The 26,334-nt window shown below is 41.0% G+C and overlaps 1 protein-coding gene across 12 annotated transcripts in view; it reads left to right on the forward strand.

The window, feature by feature from the left end:
* Positions 1 to 21,523: 21,523 nt before the first annotated feature.
* Positions 21,524 to 26,334, forward strand: part of SOX5 (SRY-box transcription factor 5) — a 1,143,569-nt gene continuing 1,138,758 nt past the window's right edge. For 9 of the 12 annotated variants that reach the window (XM_069581248.1, XM_069581229.1, XM_069581234.1 and 6 more), the window contains exon 1: positions 21,524 to 22,091. The gene's annotated coding sequence lies outside the window, so the exon portion shown is untranslated. The remainder of the gene's footprint in view (positions 22,092 to 26,334) is intronic. The other 3 variants (XM_069581231.1, XM_069581242.1, XM_069581246.1) reach the window with 1 other exon arrangement.

Here is a 26,334-nt window from a genome sequence, read left to right on the forward strand (position 1 = left end):
TGGCTCAGCGGTTAAGAACCCACCTGTGATACAGGAGACCAGGGTTCGATCCCTGGTCCAGAAGATTCCCTGGAGCAGAAAATGGCAACCCACTCCTGTATTCTTGCCTGGGAAATCCCATGGACAGAGGAGCCTAGTGGGCTACAGTTCATGGGGTCACAGAAGAGTCAGACACAACTAGTGATTAAACAACAGCAACAACAAACTACACAGGTTGAATACCAACTGTCATCTCTGGCTTTTTGTGGACTGGGAGACTTGTTTTTCCTTACTACAGGAAATATTGAGGCATAAGATGGGCATAGATAAGTAACACTTTCTAATCTGCTTCAAAATCCTGTAACGTTTCTCCAAAATCTTAGATAACTGCTTGTCGGATAGTTTTATAAGCCAACAACTTGTTTCCCCAACTAGTTCTCTGCCTAGTTCAGTGGCTTCTTGGTCATACCGCACTAACAAATCAGAAGAATTTCTTTTAATTTAGAATATATTGAAAATACATTTTGCTTATAATTCTCATTCTTGACATGTATTTTGTAAATGTGTGTGAGGGACAGAGGGAGGAGAAATATTACTGTTTTGTTTCTAAAACTAATGAAAAACAAAGAAAACCTTCCCTGATGGTCCAAGTTTGTTTTCAGTTCAACTTCAAAGAGGGAAAACCTGCTTTTCTAGGGACTTGCAGGAGGGCTGCTCAAGTGTCCTGCCTTGAAAACTCTTCTCCCACATAAATCAGTTGTGTTGGCAGAGAGCATTTCCCTGAAAGAAACTACCATTTTCCTCTGTCTTCCACTTATCTTTAATGCATAACATTTACCAAACCCAGCTAGGGTGAAGAATTCTGGGCTACATACCCTTGTACTTATATACATTATTAATTATATGTCAAAAAAAATAGGACTGAAGTTTTTATGCTAACCTAGAGGATGGTTTCTAGAGGCAAACCAAAAGGCGTTGTCTTGTCTAGTTAATCTTTTTTGGTCAGAGACTTAGATGATGATATTAAAAAGTTACTTATCAAATTTGCATTTGAGCATGATTTTGCAACTTGAGAAATTCCATGTATGATGGAATTAAGAGTTAAGATCCACACACCAAAAAAAAGCTCCAACATGTGCAAAGAAGGGTCAAATCTAACAACATGAAACTTAATTGATATAAATTTGGAACTTAACACTTGGGTGTCCTTGCCCTTCCCTTCAATTCCTTGCCTATTCTTTCAGTTCCCTTCCCATCCCTTCTTTTTTCTCTTCTCTCCCTCTTTCTCTCTCTCTCTCACACACACACACACACACCTGCATTCCTATCAGCTAAGGAAAGCCTGACTTATTGGTGATTGCGTAATAAAGATGTATGAATTTTATTTCAATAAAAACCAGCAGTATGATTTGGCTGCTGAGAAAGCTAATGCACCTTTGAGTGTGGTAATAGACCTATAATGGTTTGAGTGAGGGAAGTGATTGTCCTGCTCCGGGAGCTTGTTTGAAAATGCTTGGTGTGTTATATTCAGCTCGGAAGATCTGAGAAACATAGACAAATTAGACTATATTCAAAAGGGAACAATTCTTGGATATGGAAACTCACAATAATTTTCCGTGAGTTTCATCTGAAGAAATGGAAATATTAGCCCAGAGAAGAGACTATTCTTGGACAATGGTAGTTAACTTCCAATTATTCACCAGATATCTAAAAATGTATTAAGTGGAAAAGAAATCAGACATTTTCTGAAATTAATAAGTTGATGTTTCGAGGAGAGAGATATTGGCTCAATATGAAGAAATGCTGTCTACCTGAAATTAGAGTAGGTTGTTAGGATTTCCTCATTTGGGGGAAATTCAAGTATAGTCTGTAAAACTACTAATGTTAAAGAATTCAATATCAGAAGAATGGATGTATCAGATAATACTTAAGGTCTGGGACACAAGATAATACAGCCAGTGAGGTTGTAACTATGAAGTCAAACAAACTAGACTCAGCATTTAGTGTCTATGTGACACTGAAAAGAATACAATCTCTTTGTTCCTCAGTTGCTTTATCTATAAAATAAAAATAATAGAGTTAACTCAGGGTTATTGAGAAGATTAAATGAGAAGTTCAAACAAAGTGATTAGTACAGAGTAAATATTTAATACATGATGGTTTCAGATTTAAGTCCTTTCTAGCTGTGGCAGTTAGAAGTCATCTGTAATAAAAGTTTGGATTTGACTTGGATATTCTTTGCATCAGGTCCTTTTCCTATATTCCCTACTGCTGCCATATGTGATTTTCATTCCCTTTCCTTCTGTCTCTCCCTCCTCCCTTTCCTCACCGTCCCTCCTCCCTCCTCCACTTAGCATGAGACAGACCAGGACTCATTACTCTCCACTTGCTGGGCCCATAGTTATAGCTTATTAAGTGCCTAGGAAGTTTTTACTTCCTGTGTGTATTGTTACCTTGGGAAAATGCAAAAGAGAAAGAGTAAATTTACAGGTCTTGATTTCAACCTATGACAAACTCCTCACATATAATTTGCACCCCATTAATTAAAAGTGTTTTATCATTGCTTTCAATGTGGCCTATTAAACCATAAAGAGAACTACATGCAGGAGCTAGAATTCTCAAAGGGTGAAGTACAAGCAACAGGAAGAGATGTCCTGATAAAAAGACAGAGACAGGCGATGCATTCAGGCTAGTGTGAAAAGGAAAACATCTGAGCATTCAAGAATGGAACCATGGGACTTCCTTCACAGTCCAGTGGCTACGACTCTGTGCTCCAATTGCAGGGGGCTGGGATTCCATCCCTGGTCAGGAAACTAGATCCCACACGCCATAACTAAAGATCCTGCATGTCACAACTAAGACCCAGCACAGCCAAATGAATAAATTTTTTTTTAACGGATGGACCCACACTTTGTAGTATTCATTATCTTTTTCTTTAAAGATAAAGTCTTTGCATTCAAGAAAAAAAATATGTATGCACGTATACATATATGTGTATGTACATATACAAGACCAGCTTAATGAATAACTAAACTATACCATTGTACTGTTGCTTCCCTTGTGGCTCAGCTGGTAAAGAATCTGCCTGCGATGCAGGTAAACCTGAGTTCAATCTCTGGGTTGGGAAGATCCTCTGGAGAAGGGAAAGGCTACCCACCCCAGTATTCTGGCCTGGAGAATCCCATGGACTGTAGAGCCCATGGGGTCGCAAAGAGTCAGACACAACTGAGTGACTTTCACTTTCATTGTTGCACAGGACTCCAGACTTGGAAGAGTCTGCACTCGGTTTAATGCCCTTCCATTAGAATATTGAAATTCTTAATTTTTTAACATAGAGTACTCATATCCATTTTGTATTGGGTCCTGCCAATTCAATATACACAAACATATGTGCATCTGTGTGTGTGTGTGTGTGTGTGTGTGTAATCTGAAATGTGAAAGGCACCTACCCGTTTTCTAATTGAACATTTCTTCCCACCTCCATTTCTTCTACCCCATGTTTTTCTTTAATAGGCGTGTCTCATTATTTAGTTTTTGCTTTCATTTTTCATTAAAAATAACACCAGTAGGGAATACTTCATGTACATCTTTCTGGTTATTTTTTAATGAATATAGAGGAATATATATATATATATATATATATATATACACATATTATTACCTTTCACATCTATAAGATCATGCAACATATATTCACTCCTGTTTTACTTGGTAACTTGTGTTAGAGATCTTCATACATATACACACATCAGTTGTCATGATTTCTGAAGATTACTAAGACCAGTTTAGCAGGCTATCTCTTAGTTCTTGCAGTGCCCTGGATTGGAAGAGCTGTGTTATTTTAATGCATTAGATACTTTCCCATTATTTCTGCATATTTTGGACTTCAGCTGTCTTTTGGCTGTGTTTACCCTTTTCTTTCCTATTTTTAAAGATTCTTCTTTTTATTAAAAAGATGAAAACAACATAGAAATGATGACATTCTCCTCCACAACGTAGAAATGATGATATTCTCCTCCCAGCTTCTCATCTGTCAAAATTATATTAATTATCTTGAGCAAGAGACCCAATTCTTCCTTTTTATTTTTCTGTTCAGCAGCTAAAAATATAATTTGGTTGGCTAAGGAGAGATAAGAAAGCTTTCTTACATGAACCATGCAAAGAAATAGAGCAAAACAATAGAGTGGGAAAGAGTAGAGATCTCTACAAGAAAATTGGAGATATCAAGGCAACATTTCATGCAAGGATGGGCACGGTAAAGAACAGAAACGGTAAGGACTTAACAGAAGCAGAAGAGATTAAGAGGTGGAAAGAATACACAGGAGAACTACACAAGAAAGGTCTAATGACACAGGTAGACTCAGTGGTGTGGTCACTCACCTAGAGTCAGATATCCTGGAGTGTGAAGTCAAGTGGGATTTAGGAAGCATTATTATGAACAAAGCTAGTGGAGGTGACAGAATTCCAGCTGAGTTATTCAAAATCCAAAAAGATGCTGTTGCTATAGTGTGGTACTTAATATGTCAGCAAAGCTGGAAAACTCAGCAGTGGCCACAGGACTGGAAAAAGTCAGTTTTCATTCTAATCCCAAAGAAGGGCAGTACCAAAGAATGCTCAAATTACTGTATGATTGTGCTCACTTCACATGCCAGCAAGGTTATACTCAAAATCCTTCAAGCTAGGCTTCAGCAGTATGTGAACCGAAAACTTCCATATGTATAAGCTAGGTTTAGAAAAGGCAGAGGAACCAGAAATCAAACTGCCAACATTTGTTGGATCATGGAGAAAGCAAAAGAGTTCCAGAAAAACATCTACTTCTGTTTCATTGGCTATGCTAAAGCTTTTAACTGTGTAGATCACAACAAACTGGAAAATCCTTAAAAAAAGAGAGAGTACCAGACCACTTTATCTATTTCCTAAGAAACTATATGTGGGTCAAGAGGCAACCATTGAAACCAGACATAGACTAGCTGACTGGTTCAACATTGGGAAAGGAGTATGTCAAGGCTGTATATTGTCACTTTGCTTATTTAATTTATATGTAGAGTACATCATGCAAAATGCCATGATAAATTTTGTTGGATATAGGATTTTAGGATAGCGAATTTTTTTCTTTTCAGGCTTTTAAATTTTCACTTCATTTTCTTCTTGTTTTGCCTCTTTTCTGGTATGATGTCCACTATAATTCTTTCCTTTGTCCCTCCATAGGTAAGTTTTATTTTTCTCCTCTAGCTTCTTTCAAGATTTTCTCTTTGACTTCAGATTTCTAAAGTTTGAATACGGTATGCCTACGTATGTATGTGTTATCTGTGCTTCTTGGATTTATGGTTTGAAGTCTACTAAGCTTCTGGAGTTGCCATGACAAATTTCTACAAATTGGATTGCTGATAAAGCAGAAAATTATTCTGTCATACTTCTGGAGGCTAGAAGTCAGAGGCAAGGTGTCAGCAGGCTCATGCTTCCTCCAAAGGCTCAAAGAGAAGAATTCTCTTATGCTTCTTCCTTGCTTCTTGTGATGACAGGCCATCTTTGGCGTTCTTTGGTTTCCAGCTGAGGCACTCCAATTTCTGTCTCCATCTTCTCATGAGTATTTCCCCTTTGTATATGCTTCTGTCTCCACATAAACTGCTTATAACGACAGCAGTCATTGGATTTGGGGCTCATCCTTATTTAGTATAATCTCTTGATGAAAAAATCTGTCAAGACTGCTCCTGAGTAAGATCACATCCTGGGCTTCTGGGTTTAAATGAAATTTGACAGAGACAATTCAATTCAGTAGAGTGTCTATAACTAATTTTGGAACATTATCTACCCATATTGGACTTGGACTGCAAGGAGATCAAACCAGTCAATCCTAAAGGAAATCAATCCTGAATATTCACTGGAGGGATTGATGCTGAGGCTGATGTTCCAATACTTTTGCCACCTGATGCGAAGAGTTGACACACTGAAAAAGACCCTGGTGCTGGGAAAGATTGAAGGCAGGAGGAAAAGGGGATGACAGAGGATAAGATGGTTGGATGGCATCACCCTCCTAAATAGACATGAGTTTGAGCAAGCTCCAGGAGATGGTGATGGACAGGGAAACTTGGTGTACTGCAGTCCATGGGGTCACAAAGAGTCAGACACAACTGAGCAGCTGAACAACTACATATACCAATATTAACTTCAAGTATTTTTCCCTGCCTGTTCTTGCTTCTCCTTCTGGTATTCTAAGACCAAGCATAGGAAACATCTTTTGAAATGATCCCACAGTTCTTGCATATTCTGTTCTATGTTTTCCTTCTTTTTTTTTTCTCTTTGCATTTCACTCTGGGAGGTTTCTATCGATCTGTGTTCAAGCTCATTGATTCTGTCATCAGATATTCTCATTACTGATGAACAGATCAAAGGCATTCTTCATTTCTGTTATAGCATATTTTCTTTCTGACATTTCCTCTGATTCTTTTTTATAGTTTCTACCTCTCTGCTTATATTTACCCATCTGTTCTTGTATGTTGTCCACTTTTTCCATTAGAGCATTTAACATACTGATCATAGTTATAAAGGTTTCCCTTGCTATCCAAAAGTAGCATTCCTCTGAAAACTTTTGTAAGCTGAAATGGTGTAAAGTGAGGTAACAGTTGCTTCAGGACACATCATGTTAATAAATGTATAAAATAAATTGAGATTAAAGCACAGATGCTCACAGACGCAGTTCAAATCTATGGTGGCTTGATGCTGAGATGCTGAGTGTGTTTTGTAGGGAAGGAGCATGTCAGTAACACACTCTTAGCTCAGGGTGTGTGGTCTCTATAATGGGCACTGAAAAACAAATGCTGATTGCTATTTTCACTATTTTCCTTTTTTTCATAGAATTTAAAATCCTTTTTGGATTTCGTTTGGTTATTGAAAACAGGTACTAATATGTGTGATACATAAAAGTGAAGTGGCATATAGCCAATATTTGAAAAGTAAAAAAATAACTATTAATCTCATTCTGAAAATCCTAATATCTCTAATATCTGAGTGATTCTCATGGCTGCTTTCCCTTCTGACTTTGTTTTGTCCTGCCTTTTGGCATGCCTTGTAATTTTTTTGTTGAAACCTAAACATGTTAAAAACTGGGGTAAATAGGGCCTCGATGTGAGAATTTCTATTAACATGGGTAGTATTCAGACTGCATTTATGTTTGCTGTAGCCATAGATGTCAGAGGTTTCAACTTTATTTGGTGTTCTTACTTTTCTCTCCCTTCCTTACTTTGGACTTCCCTAAGTACTCCTCCTCAGAGAGAATCAGTGTCTTGCGACTCTTTCACCTCTGATCTGCTGTTATTATACTGAAGCCCTGCTACAGTGGTGGTAGGGTATAGGGGAAGAGGAAACACTCAGTAATCTGAATTAAATCTCAGTTTTCAGTGGGATGGTGGCCTGGGCTGGGCAGTGACCTTTACAAGTGATTCTCTTGTGGTATAGCCTTTCCTCCCACCTCCCTTCCCTAGCTGCAGGGCTCCCCTTCTGTTTCCTTGAAGTCCCACTGGTTACATTTTCTTCCTTAGTTAGGTGAGACAGATGAGACGAGAAGGCTAGAGGGGCTGAATGGGAGGAATGCCTTTCCTCCCATTGGAATAAAACTCTGGTAGTCTTTTCCCTTGGACAATAGACCTTTGTTGTGGAGAAGGCTCCATGTGTATTATTTCACAATGATTACTTATGTCCGTCCCCTGCCAGAGCCATGAGGCAATGGATCTACAGCATGAGAACTTTACCTGGAAGTAAAGTCCACCCAAATGGGGTGGATGCTGCTTAAGATAGGAGATTCTCACTCTCACACTAGTTCCCATACAGCCTCCAGCAATTCATCCAAAGTACCACTGAAGTGTTCCTGCAAGTTTATGGCTTCAGCATCTTCTGATCCAGGTAGGCAGACCTTGACTGTGACACTGGGGATGTGCCCATTCCTCAAGGTTTTGGAGTGATGGTGTACCTCATGACCTTAGTTTTCTGATAGGTTCAAGAAAAGTCATTAAATTTCAGTCTGCCCAACATTGTCTTGTCTTAAGTTTTGAAGTGTTTACTTCCAAGATCTTTATGTGTCTGAGCTAAAGCAAGAAGTCCATTTGACATATATTTAATACTTTATTCATAGTCTACATTTCTTTTTGCTTTTTAACAATAGCAAAGCCTAAAGTCTTTTAAAAATATAACATAAAATTTTAACATTTTTTTCACATATTTGGTTTCTTTGGGGGGATATCAATGCACATCACTGGGGCTTGTTGTTGTCTTTGCACTTCCAGGAGGCAGCTGTTAGCTGGGTGACCTTGGAAAAGTTACTTATTCTCTTTGTGCCCCAGTTTCCTCTTTGGTAAGATAGAGTATGAATGGTACTCGTCTTTTAGGATTATTATGAAAATTAAATGAGAATACACACACACACACATACAGTGAATATCTGGCACATGTTCTCAATAAATATTAACCTCTTTAAAAAATATTTTTTAATTTATTTGGCTGTGTCATCTTAGTTGTGGCATGCAGCTAGGATCTTTCATTGTGGCACATGGACTCTCTCGTTGTGGCTGCATGGGCTTCAGTAGCTCTGGTATATGTGATCTCAGTTCCCCAACCAGGGATTGAATCCAGTCCCCTGCATTGCAAGACAGATTCCTAACCTCTGGATCACCAAGGAAATCCCAAACATTAATGTTAACCTTTTCATTATTGATCTCATTCTCCAATAGGGAAAGTGAAGTTAAAAAAAATTTGACGCAATTCTTACTCTGGATTCCTTGTTTGACAATGTGGTGCACTTTGATCCACAGCTGGTGGCAGACCTGCGGTAACTGCAGACTTCACGACACCGGAACGGCCAGATGAAGTGTCATCATCCTAATTGTGTATGAGGGCCACAAATCACTGAAAGAGTGTTTCTGAACTCTCCTGTCCCCTTGTACATGCGGGCAGTATAATACGGCATAGACAATAGCCTCAGATCAACAGGAAAGTGGCCCATGGAGAAAGGCACTAAGTATTTTCCTTTGCTAGTCTCTTGCAAAATTTTGAGATTAAAAAAAAGAAGTTTTTTAGATTTCAATTATGATATAAATGCTGTTTCTTGTAAGATTTCAACTGGTTTATCTTAATTCTATTTTTCCCAGGGTGTCATCTCTTCTTTCTTCAATTTGCATGTATTATACTGAGGAATTGGTGATGGAAGGAAGGTGGGGTGAGCAATTTCCAAAAAGGTCTTGCATGAATCAGGACTGCATAACTGTAAGCTCATTTCTAAAACTCTGTTTACAGTAGGGGCCAAGGCTGGAAGTTCTGACAATGCCTTAGGGGAGTACTCTCCCTGGAAAACTGTGGCATTGAAAAATGATTAACACCAGTACAAACCAGGGCACACTTAAAGACATTCAACTTGAAAGGATGCCTGAATCTTAAAAAGCCTTTACATGAACTTTCAACAGGCAGGTTTTCTGCATTTATATGTAGAAGAGAGAAGAAATCTAGCCTTGTTGTCATAAATCTTACCTGTTTTGGTACATTGAATTCGTTGAGTCTATTCTACTTTTTTTTAATATGATTATCATTTCCTTTACGAAAATGACAGTAAATTTTTATACAAATATAAATGTTTATATTTAATGCTTTTGTAGTATCAGTGGGTCATTTGAAGGAACAGCAAAGATTTGTCTTGCCTAGCTCCTAGAGTGTTACAGTCTAATAGTTTATCAGTTGAAGGCAGGAGGAGAAGGGGACAACAGAAGATGAGATGGTTGGATGGCATCACCAACTCGATGGAAGTGAGTCTGAGCAATTTCCAGGAGCTATGATAGATAGGGAAGCCTGGTGTGTTGCAGTCCATGGGATCACAAAGAATTGGACATGACTGAGTGACTGAACTGAACAGTTTATCAAAGACTGATAGATTTATAGGCTTTCCTTTAAAATAAACAAGAATGGGACTTCCCTGGTGGTCCCATAGTTAAGACTGCACCTCTTTGAGCAGGTATAATCCCTGTCTGGGAAACTGAGATCCCACATGCTGTGGGGTGTGGCCAAAATTTAAAACGTAAAATAAACAAGAATGGAATTCTATAACCCCTTTATTATTTTGATGAGTTTACAGATATATAATTTTGTCAGATTAGTTTTTGTTGTTGTTCAACTGAAAAGTCACTAAACCCCATGGATTGCAACACACCAGAATTCCCTGTCCTTCAGTATCTCCTGGAGTTTGCTCAGACATGTCTATTGAGTTGGTGATGCCATCTAACCATCTCATCCTCTGTTGCCCCTTTCTTCTCCTGCCCTCAATCTTTCCCAGCATCAGGGTATTTTCCAATGAGTTGACTCTTTGCGTCAGGTGGCCAAATTATTGAAACTTCAGCTTCAGCATCAGTCCTTCCAATGAATATTCAGGGTTGATTTCCTTTAGGATTGACTGGTTGGATTTCCTTGCTGTCTAAAGGGCTCCCAAGAGTCTTCTCCAGCATCACAGTTCGAAAACATAAATTGTTTGGTGCTCAGCCTTCTTTATGGTCCAACTCTCTCATCTGTACATGACTACTGGAAAAAACGCAGCTTTGACTATACAGACTTTTGTCAGCAAAGTGATATCTCTACTTTTTAATATGCTGTCTAGGCTTTGTCATAGCTTTTCTTCCAAGGAGCAAGCACCTTTTAATTTCATGCCTACAGCCATCATCCACAGTGATTTGGGAGCCCAAGAAAATAAAATCTGTCACTGTTTCCACTTTTCCCCCAGCTATTTGTCATAAAGAGATTATTTTTATGATTCAATAATACTTGATGTAATCATATTTGAAGGTTATAAAATACATTTGTAACCATCATCTCTTCTGATCTTTAAAACAACAGGTGAAAGAAGGAAGGCAAGCAGCTGCTGCTTGAATTCTGATGTAGTCAAATCTGCAAGCTCATCTAGAACTGTTGGGGATACTTAAGCAGTCATCTAGAAATTTTTACAGAACAGTCTGATGTTTCCTGGAGAGATGCACAGAGGATTTGCATTTTATATCTCTAGGATTCTCATTTCCAAAGAGGAAAAGACAATTTCTGGTATGGGCATGTGTGAAGATATCTGGATGTGGGTACCTCAGAGAGAAGGGCTCTCTCTGGGGTCTCTTTCATAAGGACACTAAATCTCAATCTCATGCATAAGAAATTCATCCTCCTGACCTAATCACCTCACAAAGCCACACCTCTTAATCTCATCACGTTGGAGATTAGGATTTCAACATAATGAATTTTGAACGGACATAAGCATTCAGTCTATTACTGGGAGATTACTCTCATTCCTATAAGAAGGTAACTGGGAGGTTACTCTCATTCTCCTAAGAAGAGGCGGCAAGAATACACAGAACTGTACAAAAAAGAGCTTCACAACCAAGATAATCACGATGGTGTGATCACTCACCTAGAGCCAGACATCCTGGAATGTGAAGTCAAGTGGGCCTAAGAAAGCATCACTATGAACAAAGCTAGTGGAGGTGACGGAATTCCAGTGGAGCTATTGCAAATCCTGGAAGATGATGCTGTGAAAGTGCTACCCTCAATATGCCAGCAAATTTGGAAAACTCAGCAGTGGCCACAGGACTGGAAAAGGTCAGTTTTCATTCCAATCCCAAAGAAAGGCAATGCCAAAGAATGCTCAAACTACCACACAGTTCCACTTATTTCACACTAGTAAAGTAATGCCCAAAATTCTCCAAGCCAGGCTTCAGCAATACTTGAACCATGAACTTCCAGATGTTCAAGCTGGTTTTAGAAAAGGCAAAGGAACCAGAGATCAAATCGCCAACATCTGCTGGATCATGGAAAAAGCAAGAAAGTTCCAGAAAAAACATCTATTTCTGCTTAATTGACTATGCCAAAGCCTTTGACTATGTGGATCACAATAAACCATGGAAAATTCTGAAAGAGATGGGAATACCAGACCACCTGACCTGCCTCTTGAGAAACCTATATGCAGGTCAGGAAGCAACAGTTAGAACTGGACATAGAACAACAGACTGGCTCTAAATAGGAAAAGGAGTACGTCAAGGCTGTGTATTGTCACCTTGCTTACTTAACTTATATGCAGGGTACATCATGAGAAATGGTGGGCTGGAGGAAGCACAAGCTGGACTCAAGATTGCTGGGAGAAATATCAGTAACCTCAGATGTGCAGATGACACCACCCTTATGGCAGAAAGTGAAGAGGAACTAAAGAACCTCTTGATGAAAGTGAAAGAGGAGAGTGAAAAAGTTGGCTAAAAGCTCAACATTCAGAAAATGAAGATCATGGCATCTGGTCCCATCACTTCATGGCAAATAGATGGGGAAACAATGGAAAGAGTGGCTGACTTTAATTTTGGGGGCTCCAAAATTATTTCAGATGGTGACTGCAGCCATGAAATTAAAAGACACTTACTCCTTGAAAGGGAAGTTATGACCAACTTAGACAGCATATTCAAAAGCAGAGACAATACTTTGTCAACAAAGGTCCGTCTAGTCAAGGCTATGGTTTTTGCAGTGGTCGTGTATGGATGTGAGAGTTGGACTATAAAGAAAGCTGAGTGCTGAAGAATTGATGTTTTTGAACTGTGGTGTTGGAGGAGACTGTTGAGAGTCCCTTGGACTGCAAGGAGATCCAATCAGTCCATCCTTAAGGAGGTCAGTCCTGGGTGTTCATTGGAGGGATTGATGTTGAAGCTGAAACTCTAATACTTTGGCCACCTGATGTGATAAGCTGACTCATTGGAAAAGACCCTGATGCTGGGAAAGATTGAGGGCAGGAAGAGAAGGTGAAGACAGAGGATGAGATGGTTGGATGGCATCATTGACTCGATGGATCTGGGATTGGGTGGACTCCGGGAGTTGGTGATGGACAGGAAGGCCTGGCGTGCTGCGGTTCATGGGGTCACAAAGAGTCAGACACGACTGAGCGACTGAACTGAACTGAACTCATTCCTGTATTAGTTACTATACTTTTGCATGTGACAAATAAGCACTGAATTGAAACCAACTGAAGCAAAATAAAATTCTTGAAATTTATTGTAAAGATACTAGAATGGATCAAAAGAAGAAGAATGAAAAAAGTGAACAGTAGAAACTAGGGTGGCTCAGATGACCTCTCAGGTTGGAATAATGGCCTCAACTAGGCTCAGAACCATCCTCAGTCTCTTTTTGTGTTGCTGTTTCATTCTCTTAAGTTGTTTGCCATCATAAATTTGGATTCATGGCTGAAATCAGCTTCTGGGCTTACATTCGCACAAATGAGGCCCAAGGGGAAAAAAAAGGACTATTTTGCCTAGCTACACTTGACTCTTAGGAGGTAAAGCATGAAAGAAAAGGACCATATAACTAAAGCATTAAGAAGAATTGCTTACATAGAGAATGGAGAGCAATTTCTAGAAGATGGTAAAGGATACTGGACCCAAAGAAAAATGTTTATTTAGTAACTGTACTAGATTCCAAGTAACAGAAGACAGCAAAAATTTGGCATAAAAATAAAGATTTTATTTGTGTCACATAATGAGAAATCCAGAGGTAGGCAGTCATGTGGTCTTGGGAAACCTCCCAATCACTTTGTTGTTGTTGTTTAGTCACTAAGTCATATCTGACTCTTTTGTGACCCCATGGACTGTAGCCCACCAGACTCCTCTGTCCATAGGATTTCCCAGGCAAGAATACTGGAGTGGGTTGCCCTTTTCTTCTCCAGGGGATCTTTCTGACCTAGGGATTGAACCTGGGTCTCCTGCATTGCAAGCAGATTCTTTATCACTGAGCCACCAGGGAAGTCCTCCCAATCACTTCTAGAACCCAAATCACTTCCTTATTTCTTCTGAGCCACCCTTAGTATGTTTTTGTCACTCTTGATCACAAAATGGATGCTCTAACCCCTAGCATCATGCTCACGTTCCAGGTCATTCTAGTAAGGGATGTTCTGTGGAACTTGGTTTGGTTGACCATCACACTATTTTGTTTGAGCCACAGGAGCAAGTAGGTACAGCTTTGGGATTATACATGACATAACCCAAGGAAAGCTAGGGCACCAGGGGAAGCATTTGAACTTGTAACCATTCAAATGAAACAAGAGTATGTCAATGTGTGTGTTTACACTTATTTGCTGCTGAGGACCCATATTTGAAGCTGCTCTTGATGGCATCAGGCGCAGCAGAAGAGTTTGGAGTCATTCAGGCCCACTTGAGTTTCCATGTGTTTATAATTGTAGATGGAGCTGGTGAGCCAGCAGGTAATCAGATTGCCAGCCACAGTTGTTTTTTGCCAGACCATGGTGCTGGGTCTAGGACACAAAGAGATCCTTGTCTCCCATCCCACTCTTACCATCACCAAAGGTGTGACATTGACTCTCCAAGGGCCGAGATTGTTGCTTTCCCTCCAGTCATGTAATTGGTATATTCATCCTAATAGCTATCAGTCAGTCAGTTCAGTCCCTCAGTCATGTCTGACTCTTTGCGACCCCATGGACTGAAGCACGCCAGGCTTCCCTGTCCATCACCAACTCCAGGAACCTAGTCAAACTCATGTCCATTGCGTTGGTGATGCCATCCAACCATCTCATCTTCTGTCGTCCCTTTCTCCTCCTGCCTTCAATCTTTCCCAGCATCAGGGTCTTTTTCAATGAGTCAGTTCTTCATATCAGGTGGCCAAAGTATTGGAGTTTCAGCTTCAGCATCAGTCCTTCCAATAAATATTCAGGACTGATTTCCTTTAGGATGGACTTGTTGGATCTCCTGGCAGTCCAAGGGACTCTCAAGAGTCTTCTCTAACGCCACAGCTCAAAAGCATCAATTCTTCAGTGCTCAGCTTTCTTTATAGTCCAACTCTCACATCTGTACATGACTACTGGAAAAACCACAGCTTTGACTAGACGGAACTTCACCTTTTCCTGATCACCTCTAATTTAGACTTAGACCTTTTGTCTGGAAAGGTATGATGCACATGAAACATGGTATTTTTACAAAACTTACAAAGACCTATTAAGTCTCCCACTTTGACCAAAGAGGGCCATGTGGAGAAGCTGAATGAACAATGTACTAAATCAAATGGTCATCATCTTTAGGATCAAGACCTCATCAATCCCAAGAGGTATTCTGGGTGGTTGAACCAGAATTAGGTTTTAATTCCATGGCATCACAAAAGAGTAGGACACGACTTCATGACTCAACAACAACATAGAGTAGAAGTGTCAGATACCTCGAGACTGAAATTTTATTTACCTCCTTCCAATAATTTGCTGAAATTCAAATATAAAGGACATTTTTAAGCAATGCTTTTTAACCACCCTCCTTGTTTTACGTGCTTTTGTTAACCTTTCATTTTGTTCGTTCCTTTACTTGCCCTCCACATTTCACGTGCTATACGACGCATTTGGTAATATGTGATCAAAAATCTGGAAGAAGAGACAGAAACAGGAGTAATCATGAGTTCACAGACTCGAATAACTAAAGCTTCCTGGGATTCAAGCTTGAAATATTATTGCCTCGCTTGATAATTTGTTCTGCTACCAATTCTAAATCAGCAAAATATGTCATTACCCTTTTCCTTATAAATTAAATCATGTGTTCCATTGCATGCAAACCTTCATATATTTTTGATACAAAATTTGTAGCAATAGAGAACACAGACTATATTGTGAAAGCTACACTTGAAAGGAATCCACACATTAAAAAAACCGATTTTTACATGTTTAAATCCTCCCACATTTTATACTAATTATTTAAAATTAAAGGACAGAAGTCAAACAGAAAAACAGTAAAATTAAGAGACAAGATGTGGGACCTGCAAGTTGTTTCTCTTGAATCGAGCCAATCTTGTTCTTTTGGTTTTTCTCCCAGGAAAGGAAAATTTAACAATCAGAATAATAAACACACTTCACTAATAAAAGCAATGCAATTGTGGTTTTGATTGTGTAAAGTATCTGGGTTTTATACATTATTTCCTCTTTTCAAAACTGTGGCTGAAATTTAAAAAAAAAAAATCATTCTAAATACTTACCAAAATGAGAAAGTTTAAAAAATTAGAATTCACTCTTTAATGTATATGCTGCCTCACATTTCAGTCAACTTCGGCGACAAAACCAGTGTTGGCAGTTTTACCAACTGTCTTTAACCAGTTGGGTCTGGCTCTCAGTTAATATAGTACTACTGATCCTTAATTCGTAGAACCACAGGGGAATGTTTAAATAAAAGAACACTCGATTTCATAGTAGTTTTTAAATGAAAACATATGTATCTGTAATAGGGCTTTAAAAGTTTTTTTTCAGTAAGAGCTTAATGTGTGGCATCTGTTAGGTATAGGGTGTCTTTTTCAGTTTTTCTGAAGAGGAACATTAGAACCAGTAAAGTTAATGGTTTAGATGTCAGTATCTCAGTTGTTATCAGCATTAAGAGGATCCAAGGAAGGAAGATTGTCATCAGTTATTTTTCCTTCCACAGATAATCCATAATTGGATTCAGGGAGAGAAGAAGAGAAAGAGAAGATCTCACAGTAATTTCTCAAAGTTGACTGATTTGGAGAATCTAACTTTTTTTTTTTAAGTTTTTTAAAATTAATTTTTATTGGAGTATAGTTGATTTACAATGTTGTGTTAGTTTCTGGAGAAGCTCACTTTTACAATTTGATATGCATATAGAAAAATGGACATGGGATAAACCACTCATATATCTGAGATTCTTATCAAATAGTTTAAGGTTCCTTTGAGGGATGTAATTTAGTCCATAATTGTTAAACATAAATAACTGTTATATTAAATAACCACTATATAATATACTCTTGTTAATGGAGTGAGAATTGACAAACTACCCTAACTTAAAAAACGACTAAAAATGGATTATTCGTAACCATTATGATGTCATGACATATTTGGTTTCTTGCATCCTCTAAATTTCCCTCTATTTCTCAGGTCACAGATTTTTGTATTTATTAGCCTCCTTCACTATCTTCTTTAGAATCCCAAGTTCCCTATCTCTGCTCTTTTTAACACATATGACCAAAGGAATCCCAAATGAACTTAATACAAATCAACTGGGGTCAAATGTGTATGTATACTCCTAATTCATATTCATTAGAAAAGTTGACTCATTGGAAAAGACTCTGATGCTGGGAGGGATTGGAGGCAGGAGGAAAAGGGGACGACAGAGGATGAGATGGCTGGATGACATCACTGACTTGATGGACATAAGTCTGAGTGAACTCCAGGAGCTGGTGATGGACAGGGAGGCCTGGAGTGCTACAATTCATGGGGTTGCAAAGAGTTGGACACGACTGAGTGATTGAACTGAACTGAACTGAGCACTCCCCCAGAATCTGCCTGCCAATGCAGGAGACATGGGTTCGATCCCTGGGTTGGGAAGTTCCCCTGGAGAAGGAAATGGCAATCCACTCCAGTATTCTTGCCTGGGAAATTCCAGGGACAGAGGAGCTTGGCAGGATACAGTTCATGGAGTTGCAAAGAGTCAGACACAACTTAATGACTAAAACAACAGCAACAAAACAATGCCTCCAAGTATGTGGGAGACTGAGATTGCCTCAACAATTTTTAGAGAATCTTTAATACCTTGCACAAATGCAAATGCCTCTCCCATCAATAATACTTCTAGTGCTGCAGGAGGCAATTTGAATATGGGGATGCAACAGATCTCAGTTGATGTGCCTTTATTTTCCCCTAAAGTTGAGAGTTAAATCTACATAGTTGTCCCTTGGCATCCACAGGGTATTGTTTTCAGGACATGCCTGCATACCAAAATCCTCTGATTCTCAAGTCCTGTCCTCTGCCCTGTGCACCTGGAGATTCGACCAACTGTAGATGGAGTAGAACTGTGTCTTTATGGAAAAAAAATCTGCCTATAAATTGACCTGTGCAGTTGAAATCTATGTTAAGGAACAACTGTAGCATATAGCCTATGAGTACAAGTTTGCAGACTGTTTATACATCTGAGTATATATATTGAAAGGTAGCATAACAAAGTAGATAAGGTCTTAAAGCTAGAGTACCTTGGTTTGAATCCAGGCTCCATCACCTGTTAATTGTGTAAACTTGGACAAATTATAAAACCTCTCTCTGCTTCAGTTTCCTTTCCTATAAAATGATACTATAAAATTATGGTTATGCAGATTTCATGAGTTTATACATGCAAAGCATTTAGAACATTGCTTGTAAAATTATATGGATTCCAAAACTTCAGCTACTGTTTTACCATTTATATCATATGGATATGTACATATAATACATAATTGCTTGGCCTGTAAAATAATTTCATATATATTGTTAGGTACCTTTTATATTTAGTATATATGGACACTCTTTTATATGGCACCTAAGATTTTCTTAGAAATTTCACAGTTATCTATTAAGCAGTGTGAGAATACCAACATAGATCATGTCTGAACAGTACATAGTACAAACTTGGTATTTTAAATCTCTGCATTTAAGGAAATAATATTCCTCACTGAAAGACTGACCTTAATATAAAATGTCAGTGTATCCAGGGGTGGTGGAAGGGCTTAAAGCTGGAGCAGACAGGACTGGCAACTTGGCACAAGCACTTAGAAGCCGTATGATTCTGGACAAGTCATTTAACCTTTCTGAGCTCTAGTTTTCTCATCTGCAAAACAGGGATGTAATATTTCTTGCAGGTTTGTGGTAAAAAAAAATAGGGACAAAATAGGTAAAAAGCATTTGGCCAAAAGTCAGGCACATAGTAAATGCTTGATAAATGGAAACACTGATCTTTCATGTGTCAGGCCCGCTTCAAACATGGGTGTTTTTTTTAAGCCCAACACAAACAAACATTCCACTGGATGTTTTTGATCAGCTATGCTGTTGCTCTATAATGATCATGGGTTAGTCTTAAGGCCATGTGGTTTCAATAACCATAAATGGTTGGAAGTTCTGTTGCCTGTAGGAGCAAAAAAAAAAAAAAAAAAGAAAGAAAAGAAAAAAGGTTGGTGTAATTCAAGTTTCACCAAGATCTCACCAGGCAGCTTGAGACAGTGCCTTCTTCCTTCTGCCCAAGACTCTCATCTCCTCCAAGTAGGAAACCCAAAGGTCCCAGGAGCTGCTACTCTGAAACCCTGAGAAGGTGGCTCTGTTCTGCTTGGTTCGGTTAGGCCAACCAGGCACACTTGTCACTCATTGGATAGAAAGCTAGGGGAAAAGAACTCACTCTGTCCCTTTGTTTACACTGAGTATGGGCCAAGAGGAAGTAAAAGTTCACTGTAAACAACAGCCCCCTGTCAAATGTTACTTATTTTCATATAATGGGTAGTGAGAGGAGGAGCTTGTTTTTTTTTTTTTTTTTTTTTTTTTTGCAGTTGGCCTGATCTGCAGGCCAGTAGTGAAAGGACTCCAGTAGTGAAAGCTAACTGTAAAAACCAACTACATATGTATTATGAGAATAAATCATTTAATAAATGCCAAGAACTCTTTGGAATAAAATTACACTTAAATTCCAGGTGCACAGTGCAAGTATTGGTGCATTCTTAGGAATTCTTATATTTACTATGCAAGTGCTTCAAGACCTGAAGCCTGTGTGATACAGTCAACGTGAGGAAAACTAACATACAGCAAGATGTTTTATACACACAGGCAGAGAAGTTTTTCACACAGTTGGTTAGACCACATTGATCCAGCAATTTGAATATTATTATTATCCGTGGTCTCTCTCATTAAATACTTAAGAAAACACAGTAAAATTGTTAAGGATAGAACGCTATAGCTCCAGCTATATTCAAGTTGGCAAGTGATTAACACTGCTTAAAAATTCTAGGCAGATGATAATTTAGAGTCCCCATGAAAGCCTTGAGTTTATTTGATTGTTCTCTTAATTACTGGGCTCTATGCTATCAAATATTTGTGGAAGAGGAAGTTTTTCTTTGTGGGAGTGGATAATAACCGTGCTTACACTTGGCAAATTTTGCCTTGAGTTATTAAGATTTGCATTTCTCACTTTTAGTTCTAAGGAAAGGTGTTTAGCCATTTTTAGAAAGCAGGTACCAAATAATCAATCGTCAAACACCCCACAAAGTTCCCGCCCTAGACAAGTGCAAAAATCTCAGGTATTAGCAAGCCACCTCCAGAGACAAATCTACAAAGGGTGGAAAGGGGGAGAGAGGATGTCTCACTTTTCTAGGCTAATATATTGTGATTGGTACGTGTTGCGTGCATTAAGGAACTCTCTTTGCTTGTTCGCTGCTGTTTAGAAATCAGCTAGAAAAAAAAGTCTTCGAGAGATCGCGCACAGGCGAGCCCCAAGCCTCCCTCCCTTGCTCCTTCAGCGCCCTGCCCTTCCAGGCGCGTGAAGAATAAACAGGCTGGTCATTGATCTCCGGGTGGTGTTGCTCTCTGGGAAATGCTGGGGGTGCCGAGGGACGCGGCTCAGTCCGTGGATGCGCGCCTGAAAAAAAAAAAAAATTTGCCCAGGAGTGGAGAGAGAACATGCAAATTGGCATCCAGCTCAACAAGAGGAAAGGGGACGGCGAGAAAAAGAAACGTGTTGCTCGTATTGTGTCTCAGTCTTCCGTTCTACCATTCTCCTCCGGACCCGTGACCTCCCTCGAGACATCCCCCTGCCTTCCCTTTCTGGACACCAGATCCGGGGAGAGCGGTCAGGATTTCCCCGCTCCATCCTAGGTTCGAGATTTAATAGGATTTCTTTTTTTTCTTAACCCCCCTGGCAAACCGGCTGCTGTTTTAAGTCAATGAAAGTAAGATGGGTAGAGATAAGCGCCGGAGCAGCCCGGGAGCTGTCAGAACACACAGAAATCAGCCCCCACAGCTCCTGCTCCGGGCATTACCTTCGGAGTTTCTTCCTATGGGGATGAGACTCCGGGGAGGCTCGCTCTCGCCTTCCTGCGCCGTCTCCACGGTCGCAGACTCAGGAGTCAAAGCCCAGCAGCCGAGCCTTGTTGAGACCCCCCTAAACATCATTCCCCGGTTGTTGGGCATTGGGATTTGGGGCTTTAGGCACACAAAACCAAACCACTTCAACCACCCCAGAGGCAGAGATGAGAGCGCCTCAAAACTTTTCTCCCCTCACCCACCTCCCCACCCGTCAAGGAGTAGGTGGGTGCGGAGTGCCGTCGGCGGGGACCCGCGGGCGCAGAGCGGCTCTTCGGCGGAGCAGTGGTCGCTTTAAAAACCAAACCACTCGCCGCCCCAGCCTCAGCGCTGGGCGGACGGCGACTCGCCTCCCAGAAGGTTCCGCGGACAGCCGCAAACCCCCACGCGCGCCCTCCGCGCCGGCTTTCACGCGTGCAAACGGGAGTTGGGGGCGCCAAGGGGCCCAGGTGATGCTTCCAGGACAGCGGGTGAGGTTCCAGCGCAGGGAAGAAGTTGACAAAGGGGACTTGACTAAACACGAATGCATATTTATAGACGCGAGCTCCATCAAGATCTAGAGATAGTCTCCTTCTCCCTGCCTCCTTCCCCTCCTGCCATTTCATTTTATCGCTCCTTGAAGTGGAGGGCAGATTGTTTTCTTTAAAAAAAAAAAAAAAAAAATTCCTGCCCGGTGTGGGTCATCGCCGCGTTATTTACAATCTAGTTACTCGGCAGCAGACGGGGAAGCCAACTCCGGGCTCTTTCCCCTTCGGATGGACAGAGAGGGCGACCGGGCGGCCCGCGGCAGGAAGGAGGTCAGGGTGGGTTTGCGGGCGCCCCGGGGGCGACCTGGAGGGAGCCCGAGCCCCCGCCCCGCCCCCGCCGCACCCCCCTCCCCCCGGGGCGGGCGCCGGGACGAGCTGACCGGCGGCGGGTGCGCTGCCCTCGCCTCCCCCATTGTTCCGACTGTCTTTTTGCCTTTTGTTATTTGCGCTCGCATTGTGTTGTTTGTCTCTGAAGCCGCCTCATGACCAGCCAAGGGATTTCACCTCGTCCTTGAGAGCTACACGGGGAGCGCGAGCGAGCGAGCCAGAGACTGGGGGAGAGGGACGCGCGCGCGCACACATAGACACACACACACACACACACACACACACAGAGTGAAAAAAGGCGAGCCACCAAACCCATCTCCAGTCTCCTCCCGGGGGGCCCCCCAGCCCGCCACTGTGCCACTTTGCATCCCGCGCCCGAGGAGACGCAGAGGAAAGCCGGTAAGGTGCGTGAATCGCAGCGTTTTAACTTTGTTGTGGGTCCCGACGTGGTTGCGGGCAGCCCTCCAAGGCGCAGCGCTCTCCCCGTGCCCGCCGCGCCGCACTCGCTCGCGGCTCCAGCTGGAGAGCCGGCGAAGGAGGGAGGGGGCCGCCGGCGGAGTTTCCTCAAGTACGGAGGGAGGGGGACAGGGTGGGGGCGCGGGGAGGCGGGAGGAGGTTCGGGGCTGACAGCCGCCCCGTCCCCCCACCCCTCCTCGGGGGACGGCCGTCCGCCGGGGACCCCGGAGTGCGGGCTTGGACCCAGTTCAGCAAACGGGCTAACTTTATATATTTCGCTCGGGGAGCCTGCGTGCCGCTGCCGGTATTGTTTTGCAAGTGGTGGCGGTGGAGACGGTGATGAGCGAGGCGGGCCGGAGCAGCGCTGGGAAAACGCTAAGGCTGGTCCGTGCCTCTCGGCCGGCGCCCCGCGGCAGCCCCTCAAAGTTGGTCGGGGCGGGGTGGGGGGGTGGTTCCGATCCTTCCCAGGACGGACGCGCGACCCCCGGCCCACCCCACTACCTGAGCGCTCCCCCGGTTGTCTTTTTGTTTCGCTTTCTGCCATCCCTCTCCGCATCAGTCTTCCTCCTTCCCAGCACCCCCCCCTCCCGGCCCCTCCCGCCCGGAATTTCGGAAAGGAGCCTCATCCTTGTGGATTCTAGGGATTTCAGACACCGGAAGCTTTAATGTTTAATTGCAACTACTTTTTCACCCCCCACCCCGCTCCGAGTACGAAGTGGAGACCGCTCACGTGTTGTGTCACTTGAAGCGCGGGTTGGGGAAACCTCGCTTGCACTTTGGGCCCCAGTCCTAAAGCCAGGAAAAGAGGTTATACGAGTTGAGATCAAATTGCATTTGGAAATGTTTGCGTCTGTTAGCAGCAGTTGGTTGAGTATTGATCGGCTGGCATGGGATGCACACGAAGCACTGTTTACATTTTAAAAGTAACTTCCCTTCCACGTTACAAAGCGAAATCTATTAATACATAGGTGGACCCTGGTGAATATCTAAAGACGCTGGCCTCTGTGACCAAAGGCAGAGCGGTGGCGAATGTGAATTCATGTCGTTATCTTCCTTTCCCAACTGAAAGCGGGTCAAAATGAAAAATTCTGTGACTGTGCAAAACGATGTTCTCAGTGCCAGCCAGCCCAGGCACTCTGGGTGGCAGTCAGCTGTACTTTTTGAGAAAAGTTTAGGGATTGGTTCTAACCCAGTTGAGATCCTCACTATATCCAGATATCCAAAGTAGTTTCTCAAGAAAAGCATGAGCCGGTTTCCCCAAGAGACTGCCTTCAGGCCCAGCACAGTTCTTTCGTTCAGGGCAAGACCAAGGAAGAGCTGGGGGATTTTGGGTAATAAGTGTGGGAATCTGCAGAGAGACTAGACAGAGTGATTTGTTTCCTTGCTGTTCATAAATAATGGCCCCTAGTATCTTTCACACACACACACACACACACACACACACACACACACACACAACAAAACAAAACAAAACAAAACCACACAAACAAAACAGGCCAATCAAGAAGGTGTGTGGGAGATTTGTAGGCGATGGACATTTCAATCAGAAAAACCAGAGCAGACTTTTTGACCAGGATTACCAGGAGTAAGGCTCGATTGCCAGAAGTGATTAGGTTAAGGGCCAGATGGTTTTAAAGTATACGGAAATGTTTTTTAACTTTGACTTTTATAGCATTTACAAGGAGGACGATCTCTTAGAGTCTTTACAGAACTGCTGAATTTTGATCTGTCTAATTTTGAAAGAATTCAGCTGTACGGTGAACTGCCATTAACTCTGATAGGAAAGGAATCTGGTTTCCAACGCTGATACATGGGAGAGAGTTTCTGGGGGTGCTTCTTCCTGATTTAAATATAGCTCTGAGGCTGAAGCTTAGATAAATCCAGCCACAATGATTTAAAATCATAAGTACTTACACTGAAAGTTCTCTTAAGCATTGTGTAAAGTTCTCCTGCAGATTATGTCATTAACTGTTTATTCCTCAGAAGTATACAAGATAAAAATCATAAGCATCACTTAAAACTGATGCAATACAGCATCAGTTAAATCCTTAAACGGGTAGGGATGGCTTTTGTTTGCCTAAAAGGTAGATCTTTCATCACATGAGTTGTTTAAAAACATTTAATTGTGGGGATGGGAAGGGATGTGCATAATTATTTAGTTATTTGTGTTAATTATATAGCAGCATACTCGCTTGAAATTCTTTTTTTTCCCTTTCTTTCCAGTGGTCTTTCTAACAACCTTGTACATGCAGAAATAACAGAGTTTTTGTTTGCTTGTGGGTTAAAAAAGATCTTTTTGTAGCCATTTTGAGTGGGCAGTATTGAATCAATCTGATACAGACTTGAAAGAGTACTCTTAATACAGGAAAAAAGAGCTTGAACTCTTCATACAGAAACCTTATACAGTTTTGTTGTTGAGATTGAACAGTTCTGGTTGAATGGCAGACAGGATTCAAAACTCAAACTTATTTGGTAAATAACCAGGCATTTGAGATCCAGTGGTTATTTCAAGTTAAGTTAGTTCTATACATGTAAATGCACATCCTGTTTAGACTGACACACGGTTTTGTAAAAGAGAAAAATGAATATATGCTTATAAAGATGTTATCTGTGGAGTATATGGAGTAAACAGTAAATAACAAGAGTGAAGTTTATACTGAGATATAGCTGCTGCTTCTTTTTTTGATCCTTTTTGGGCATAAGGCAGAAGCTGTAGGGAGAGTTTAAAATTTCATTTTCCAGTTAAAAAACTTGAATGCTTGGAGATTTTTTTTCTCTTTAAAGCAAGTGAAAAATATGATATAATGATTAAAAGAACAAACTGTCTTCTTGTAAAAGCTGTATCCCTTTGTTGAGTGATAGGCAATCATTGTTTTGAAGGTATGTCTAGATTATATAGGCTCCCCTGGTCGCTCAGACGGTAAAGAATCCACCTGTAATGCTGGAGACCTGTGTTCAATCCCTGGGTGAAGAAGATCCCCTGGAGCAGGGCATGGCAACCCACTCCAGTATTCTTGCCTGGAGAATTCCATCGACAGAGGAACCTGGCGGGCTACAGTCCATGGGGTTGCAAAGAGTCGGACATGACTAAGCAAATAAGTACAGCTAGATTATATAAAAAATATAATAATCAGGGCAGGATAAAACTTGTTTTTATTACTCTAAAATATACTGGATTTCAAATAACTTAGAGTTCTAACATCGAACACTGTGTAGATTTCCAGCAGGTAGAATTGTTTGTTATGATTTATTGCCATAACCTGGATGATTGACCCAGTGTCTGATCACCTCTGGTAGCAGAGAATGCTGTAATTAGAGTTTTGAGAGTAGCCTGGAAAACTTATTTGTCTAGGCCTGAAGTTGATGCATTCCCTCACATGCTTATCACACATCTTTAGCCTGAGAAATGGAGGTTTATTTGAAAGGCGAAGAAAGTGCTTGGCTGTTTCAAATAAGCTATATCCTGAGCTTAGATTTGTAGATAGTTAATAAAATAAAAGTCTAATTTTGTTCCAAACGTTGTTTTAAAACACCCATTTGTAAATTGTCTACATTTGGTTTTCATATGTTAATGATTTGGGATCTGAAACTTCTTTCAGAAAGGCATTTTGGTTTATCTTAAAAAACACCACACAAAACTGTCTAAACAACTCTGTAAATAAACTGTTCCAAATGCCTCAATTTGATGAATGAATTAAAGAATTATAGTTCTTAATCCAATTATGATCAGTCTTGTTATTTCCATTTCCTATTTGAGGGTGCTTAGGGAGTGGGGATGGTAAATGATTCTCAAATGTGAGTGGGGTCTTTGTTGTTTATTTTCTGTGTGTGATATAATCACTCATACCTAGGATTTAGGAGAAGGATTTCAGAGGAAGAAGCAGACTTGAACCACCTTCAGTTAAACCCACAGTGCATTTGCATGTAAAGTTGCTTTTAATGGAAGAGTAAAATGAAGTTTTTAAGACTGTGAAGCCAGGATTTAACCTTTTGCTTAAAAATAGTGATTTTTATATTTAAAGGGGGCGAATTGGAACACTTAAGGCCCGGTAGCAGGGTAGATACTCAGCTACCTTAGACACTTTCAGCTGGGTCATATTGCGATGTTTCTATGGTAATAAACTTTAGTCAGTGTCCTTGTTTTAAAAAAGGGGAATATGCTTTTTGGGTTGTTTTCTCCCAACCGCTATG

Source organism: Ovis canadensis, chromosome 3 (genome assembly GCF_042477335.2).
Source record: "Ovis canadensis isolate MfBH-ARS-UI-01 breed Bighorn chromosome 3, ARS-UI_OviCan_v2, whole genome shotgun sequence".
Taxonomy (NCBI): Eukaryota; Metazoa; Chordata; class Mammalia; order Artiodactyla; family Bovidae; genus Ovis; species Ovis canadensis.